Genomic DNA, 7,404 nt, shown 5'->3' on the forward strand with positions numbered 1-7,404 from the left:
CCCCGGACCCGGCCCGGCCCCCGGAGCTCGGCGCGCGAGTCCACGTGAGTGTTTAAAGCTGCGCTTCAGGAGGAAAACTTGGGGCTGCCGAGGGATTTTTAAAAACGTTTCGAGAGCAGAAAAGACAGGGAAACAGAGCTGCGAGGTCCGCGCTCCCGCCCCGGTGCCTCTCTGAGAGGGGCGCGGACTTGAGCTGCGCCCGCAGGGGATGACCCGGTCGGCTCGACTGGGGTCGGTCGGGTTGGTCTGGTCGGATCGGGTCGGGTTTAAAGGTTTAGTCGCGGGAAGGGCGAAACCCCGAAGTCTGCTTTCATAAAGTCGTCTGCGAAGACTGCTTCTGAGACCGCTCCTGAGGTTGCTCCCTGCAGAATGGGAATTATCCCGGCTCTGAAAACTTAGAAATTGTTTTCTTCCCCGCCTGTTGTGCGCTCGGCTTCTGGAAGCGACCCGTGGTCTGGTCGCTCGCGGGTCGCTGGAAACAGTTTTACAATGTGTCAGGACTCCCCGGTAATCACCTAGGAATCTCGGAGACAGGTTCTTTCGCCTTCTAACTTGGCGGCACAGATCCTGCTCTGGTGACCAACTCCCCGAAAGACCCGATCTGGGTTCCGGGACAGTTTTGAAATGCAGTTGCTGTCTCTGCCCTCGGAACCCACCCAGAGGGAACGTTCGTGTGGGGCTTTGCCCCGGGGCCCAACCTAGGAATACTTTTCCCTCCCTGCTGCAGTGCATTGCAGTTTTGAGGTGCCTTGTTTTACATTTCCAGAGACAAAATGGTGCTGAAGAAATATGACCTTTTTACTCACACCAACTTCTATCAAAAGGAGATTTTATGGAAGCTGAAAATACTTAATGTGCTTAAGATTTTGACTTTCATACAAATTCAAATGTTTTTAAGGATTGATTCATTTTAGTTCTGAGTGGAAAGGGAAGGAGGGAAATCTTCAGGTCCTCTCGGTTTTCTTTGTTGGAAGATGTTTGGTGGATGAAGGCAGATTGGTCTCTTATATGGGAAATTTAAAACTAACAATCTGAGTATTATTTATATTACCGTTCATCCAAATTGTTTCAGTGACAAATCGGATTATCTGGCATGTGGCTGAGAATTTGAACGGGGACAAATGTGCCTGGAGGACAGTTCCCCCGGTTGCACTGGTGTCTCCTACTGTGCAGGAGCCTGTTACAGAAGGACCTGCACCCGTACCTGTAAGTACTGGTGTCACATTTTAAGGCCCATGCCATCTGGTTTGATAGAATGCGTCCAATTGCAAATTTTCCTGTGAACACACGCATGCAGATCTTTGCTACCTAGGAGAAAACCGTGCTTCTTAGACTTGTAGTTAGTTCACCAGGGTTGATGCCGAGACATTTCACTGAGTTAAGCGTCCTGCTTTCTTTGCCACTCGTCTCGAGCTGGTGGTAGCTGAGGCTGGAGCTCAAAGCCCCTGGGTGCTGGTTTAAGCAATCAGTGTTGTGATTAGAATGTGACATCTGGGAAAACTGCTTCTCTCCCGAATTCAGCAGCACGGTAGCCTTAGCTCCTCACCGGAGAACATGGCTGTGTGTGGAACCGGGTGTGTTGTGTGGGACTCTTGTGAGAAGTTTGTGCATGCTTTCCTAAAGAGAAGGCACACGGTCTGTTCTCAGAGCCATCTCCTTTGTTGAAATATTAAGAGCACAGCGAATTCATTGGCAAAAACATTTGAAGCCCTGCAGGACCTTGGGCAAAGTTTTCCCCACTTGTCCGGAGACCTGGCCTGGGAATGGTGCTTCTTTGGTTGAGGAATTTATGTCTTCCTCTGTTTGGATTTGTATTGGCTAAGGGAGTAGCATATTGTTAATGTAAGTGCCGAGCCTTTTGGAGCTTGAGGGGATCCTATATTTTAAGATTTATCTGCATTGATATGGACAGGAAAGAAAGAAATGGCCTGTGTGCACACACAACCCATGCACCCAGCATGAAAAAAGGCAGGCAGGAAGGCAGCGTGGAAAAGAGTTGTAACATCCAGCAAACTGGACCTGAATAATAAAGCTCCTTCTTTTACTTTTAACCTTTTTCTACAATAAAATGGATTTCTTTATTTATAGGGGATGTTTGGGCATAAATGATGCAGTGTTGCATTCATCTGATTTTTTGTCGTCTTCAAGTAACTCCAGCTCTGCAAGAGTATATCAAGGCTAGCACCTTCGGGTGTTATTGTTTCCTCCTTTAATGTTTGGGATTATGAGACAATTTCATTGTGAAATACGTATTGTTCTTGCCCTACTCTAAGGGAGACTTGTGGAAGTGAATCCAACTTGCAGAAAGCAAACCAGCAGCCTGTAGGGCTCACTGGAAACCCATGGCTTCTGCCAGTTTATTTCTAAGGCTGAGAGGTACAGGGGGGCCACCGTGGTGTCTGCTGCCAGACCGAGTTGCTGCAGCACCTGCGTGGCTCTGAGCAGCCTCCTGTCTGGGGTCCCCACACTGCCATTGCAGACTCCAGAGCTATTACATTTCCTGTGTGCATTGCATACTCCTTTTCGTGTGGAAACCGTGAGCTGTAAAAGCAACAAGTGACCCATCCTTGGGGCACACAAGAGGAGACACAGGCATCCAGTCAGCATCTTGAAAGAGATCCTTCGATTTTGCTCAAAGGTGGGGGACACATGCATATTTTTCATGTGAGTCGTAGAAACACAGAGTTGCAGAGGATCCACATTAACCTCCTCCCCCCACCCCGCCACCCTGCACACATGTTCTTAAAATTCGCAGGGGAGCCAGGGCGAAAGAGGGTGCTTGGGGTGCCCTGACCCAAACTAGAGCAACAGCAATAAGGCTGCCATGCCTGTGGTTTTGATTAAATACTACCCTTGCATCCTGCGCCACAGAGCGCAGCTTCCTGGGATTTCTTTAAGTGGCTTCGTGCCCCTGGTCACCTCTCTGGCTCCTGAAGCCCATATCCTATGCCTAGATTGACAGCACCCTAGCTTTGCTCTGGTTCGACGTAGCTCCTGGGGAATTCAGGGTATTGTGACAAACATGTTGAAGACCCGTTGAAAGAGTGCACATTGCTCGTGAGGTGGAGAAGGTTTGCAGAAAGTCTTCCTGTGGAGAAGGGGTGTCAGTGCCTCTTCAGGGGATCCTGATGGTTATTCTGAAGGCAGCAAAGGGAGGGAGTCGGGCCTAATCTGTACATCACTGGCAGTGTGTGTCAGCTGATGCCTTCTGTTTCTCCTGTTTGACTGTGATAAATGCATGGAGGCCAGGGTGGCTTCAGCTAACCACCTGGAGATAAACTGTAAAAGCGCCGAAAACCCCAAATCCCAGGTGTGGAGACCAGACTTGTCCTCTCCACACTGGGGTCCATTTTTCCTCTGCATGGCCATCTTCTGCCTTTTGGGGAACTCGCCATTCCTGTTGGCTAAAGAGCACCCCTCTCCACAGCCAGCCTGACAAATGAGACACCCAGATAATTTCTGAACTCTTCTTGGTTGGGACAGGAAGCAGGCTCCCTTCCTGTGTGTGTGTTCCTGAGAGAAAACCAGCTTCCCTCCTTCTTTGCATATATGGGGCGACACCAGCAACAGGGTCCACCTTTCTCTGTGCCCAGGGGAGGGTGAAGACGGCAGTGGATCCTTAAGGAGGGGAAGGGAGAGCCCACGCCCCACAGCTGGCCAACAGGGCCTCTCCAGTGAGCTGCTGGCAGGGCCTCCGCGTGGCTGCGGGCCTGTGCCTTGACGGGGTGGCGGAGGCGGCCTTGCTGGGTCTCGGGAGCCTGCATTGCTAGGTGAGTGCCACATGGCTTCGTGTTGTTCTTGCCTGGTGCCTGTCCTGTCCTCCACGGTGCTCCTGCAGCGTGGTCTGCACCCAGAGTGCCTCGCGCCCCTCTGTCTTGGGGTGCAGAGAGCATCATTAGCTCCGTCTGCACCTTCTGCTTTCAGATTGGCCCCCTGCTCCACCTCCCTGGCTGGTGGCTCGGGGCCATGGCTTCACAAATTGCTTTAAATAGGTCCTAATTAGTGCAGAAAAGGCTCTCTTCATATTTTCTCATTCAAGTGTGCAGTGATTCATTTTTCTTCAGCAAACAGCTCACCACACTTGCTTCCCACCATTTCTCCCTAAAACTTAATGTAATTGGTGAATGGTTTAGTATGATGGACAGAGGGATTGAGTGGGACCTCCACCCCCGGCTGGCTGCCTTGCTGTGCTGCTCTGCTCTCTCTCTCTCTCTCTCTCTCTCTCTCTCTCTCTCTCTCTCTCTCTCTCTCTTCCCTTTTCTCCTCCTTTCTGTAATATGTAGGATTTTTGGACAACTGAAACAACTCAAAACTGCATAAAGTGTTTTTGAAAGACCTATATGCAGAAATGCTTGCGCTCAGTTTTTGAGATCACACAATCACATGTAGACTGTGTGCCATTTTCTGTTAGTTTGAAAATGTTTGAAATGAACAGTCTGGTTTCAATTAGAAGCCCTACCCCATAGTGAGGAAGGTGAAACCCAGGGCCTTTGAACTGAGCTGCGACCCTCTCCCTTTTTAAAATTTTTCTTATTTTAGGATAGGGTCTCACTAAGCTCCAAAAATGCCCAGGCTGGACTTCAACTTGTGATCCTCCTGTCTCAGTCTCCCAGAGTGCTGGGATTACAGGCCTGTGCCACCACACCTGGGTGGCCTGAATTAGAGTCTTTCGGCAAAGCTGGGGAGTCTAGTACAAATACTGGCTAACCCATGTTTGATATTTTTTGTTTGTTTGATATCACATTTTCACCGGCACATTAGAGCAAATAACGTTCTACAGAAGATGCCTCCTTAGACCTGATGGGAAGATGTTGAATTTAGAATCTTTAGGAGAAATGAAAATGAGGAATTGACCTTTTGTGAGCTCACTTCGGAGCCACTCTGCAATATGCTCCAGAGCTTTTAAGGAAACCCAGAGAGAGCCATCGACCCCCTAGGGCAAGCCCCACTTTCAGGCTGAAAAGTGACCTTTCCTTCCTGTTGCTCTGACAAGTTTTGTGTAGGGCAGAAAAATCAAAGTGATATCCAAAGAGAGTTGGTGTAAAACCACTGTTGAATTTAGCTTCATTTAATTACACCCAACTGCTAATTATCTCAGGTCCTTAAAGATAAGGGGGTTAATTGCCATTGAGAAATGCTTTGGAAACTGCTTGTACTTTTTCCACGAGTGTATTCCCGCTCCACAATCAGGTTGCATATGTTTGCCTGAATTTAAATAATTTCCATGTTAAGAGCAGACCGGGCTTTTGAAAAAGAAATGCGATTTACTAAAAGCCAGTACTCCTGGAAAGATGAGAAATCAGTCGTCTCAGTTAACACAGTCTACAGCATGTGAAGGGCCAGCCCCGGGCCGCTGGGGTGTGCCCTGGGATTTGAGCTTTTGCTGCCAGGCCACAGACCCCGGTTTCTGTAGTGGGCAGATGAAGGAGCTGTGGGGTTTAAGCGCCAACTCCTGTACCCGCCTACTTGGCCGAAGGCGAAGGCTCCCAGAATCGGCCTAGAATCCTGGCGAGGCTGCACACACGTGTCCCGGGGACCTGGCTCATGGTCCGTGAGGCCCATGAACACCCCGAGGCTGCTTCCAGCCAGGAGTCAGGTAGCCAGCTCTGCCTGCTGTGGGATAGAGTGGAAATCTAGTCCTCTCTTGCTGAGATGTGCCAACTGCAAGGCCAGTACAAGTGGTCGAGGACATTCCCTGGGCAGCGAGTAGCCTCCTGCCCGTCACTGCTATCACTCAGCCGACAAGTGCTCCCATCCTTTTGGCCCTCTGGGGCACGTCCTGCTCTGCCTTCTCCTGCAGTGCTCCCTGGAAGTCAGGGTGAGTGGGGTGAAATCCCACAGTGCTAAAGCCCTTAAGAGACCAAGCCGTGATGGAAGGAACCCAGTTTTTAAATCCACATTCAGGACCCGTTAGCACAGTTTTAAAAAGTGAACACAGCTTCGTTCCCAATACTGCTCGTGCAAAAGCCATCTCGCCTCATCTGGATGCTAGCTGGCGATGTGGTGGGTGTGGGAAAGAGTTGGGCTCAGAATTCTGGTCCTTTAAAGGAAGTTTCCACTTTGTCCGTGTGGCCCTCTCTGAGGTGGGGCAGCTCTCAGGAAGTCTACACTTCTTCCTCCTCCCAGGGCAAAGGCTGAGTGCACTTTCTGATATCTGATTGGGCCAGGATGGTCTCTTTCACTAAGGAGCGAGAGGCCAGGCAATGTGAGTGTATCAGGGAGGCCTGTACTACATTTGACTTGGTCCCATTCTTTCACTCAAGTGTTTATGTTCGATTTTGTAGGTCTTGTCTTACTGCCAGCTACATGTTGGGTGTGTAAGTAAAATGAAGAAAGAGAAAAAAAAGTCCACCTATCTAAGAGAGTATCTTTGGGAGATAATCAACTAGCAGTGACATTTTAATTAGTGAGATATATGGGTTTCCAAGCGATAGGATGTGCTTCTAAAAGTCTGCACGGTTCTACTCTTTCAGGTCTGGTATAGTGTTTGCCAAAAAGACTCCTGCACACCTTCCCTTTAATTGAACTCTGTGGTCTTGTAGAAACTTCAGTATCATTGGTGCATTTTCTTGGAATGTTATGAGTATAACATTCTTCTACCAGGTAGCTTTAATAATAATTTAAAATGTCCACACAAAATGATTGACTTACATGTTAAGATATCTTCTGTGCTGAAAGGGGGAGATTGCGTGGTCTACTCTTTTATACTGTATCACCTTGCTGAGTCGGAAAATGTTAGTCGATATTGTAACTTTGTATTTTTCTCTTCTTAAAAATGAAAAAAAAAAACCTGAAAATACTAGGAATGCACAATCTAGTCCAGGGCTCCTCTGTCTTCTTACTTTATCACAGTGACTTAGAAACCATGAGCATTTTAAGGGCTATCTGTGTAAATCACTGTTTGGGGAGCAGTTGCTAGATTTTTAAAGACAAGTATCATATTTTGTTGTAATGTTTTTTTTTTGCATGTTTCCTGGCCATGCATAGAAATCTTCCAACATCAGTAAGGGTAGAGGAGAAAATGAGACTGAACTTACATTTTTTTTACAAAGTGATGAAGTGTGAAAAGCCATTTCTATTTGAGGAAGCTGCTTCAGAAGGTGCTGGTGCTGATGGCCGAAGTTGGGCCATCCTGTGTTTGGGATTTTTGCTTTTTCAGGACATATCAGCTCTGACTGCCCCTGAGTCGCTGTGAGCAGTGAGAGCTAACAGGAGTGCTGTGCTGCAAACTGGAGCCCCTCTGTGCCTGAGCAGGGGACACCTGAGGACAGCACAGCCCAGGCTTCCTGTCAAAACATTCAGGGGCACTTGAAATCTAGCTTGGGGGCTGTTTCAATAGCAAATACACAGGCTAGGAGAATTCTGCACCCATACCTTCTCCTTTTTTTTTTTTTTTTTTTTTTT

At 48.4% G+C, this 7,404-nt stretch overlaps 1 protein-coding gene across 8 annotated transcripts in view; it reads left to right on the forward strand.

Annotated features, from left to right (window-relative positions):
* Nucleotides 1-6: 6 nt before the first annotated feature.
* Nucleotides 7-7,404, forward strand: part of Ikzf1 (IKAROS family zinc finger 1) — an 86,602-nt gene continuing 79,204 nt past the window's right edge. For 7 of the 8 annotated variants that reach the window (XM_010624884.3, XM_033764925.1, XM_033764929.1 and 4 more), the window contains exon 1: nt 7-44. The gene's annotated coding sequence lies outside the window, so the exon portion shown is untranslated. Of the gene's footprint in view, nt 45-3,644; nt 3,771-7,404 lie in introns of those variants that run through there. The other variant, XM_010624883.3, reaches the window with a different exon arrangement.

This window comes from Fukomys damarensis, unplaced genomic scaffold (assembly GCF_012274545.1).
Source record: "Fukomys damarensis isolate Sample0158 unplaced genomic scaffold, DMR_v1.0_HiC HiC_scaffold_17, whole genome shotgun sequence".
Lineage (NCBI taxonomy): Eukaryota > Metazoa > Chordata > Mammalia > Rodentia > Bathyergidae > Fukomys > Fukomys damarensis.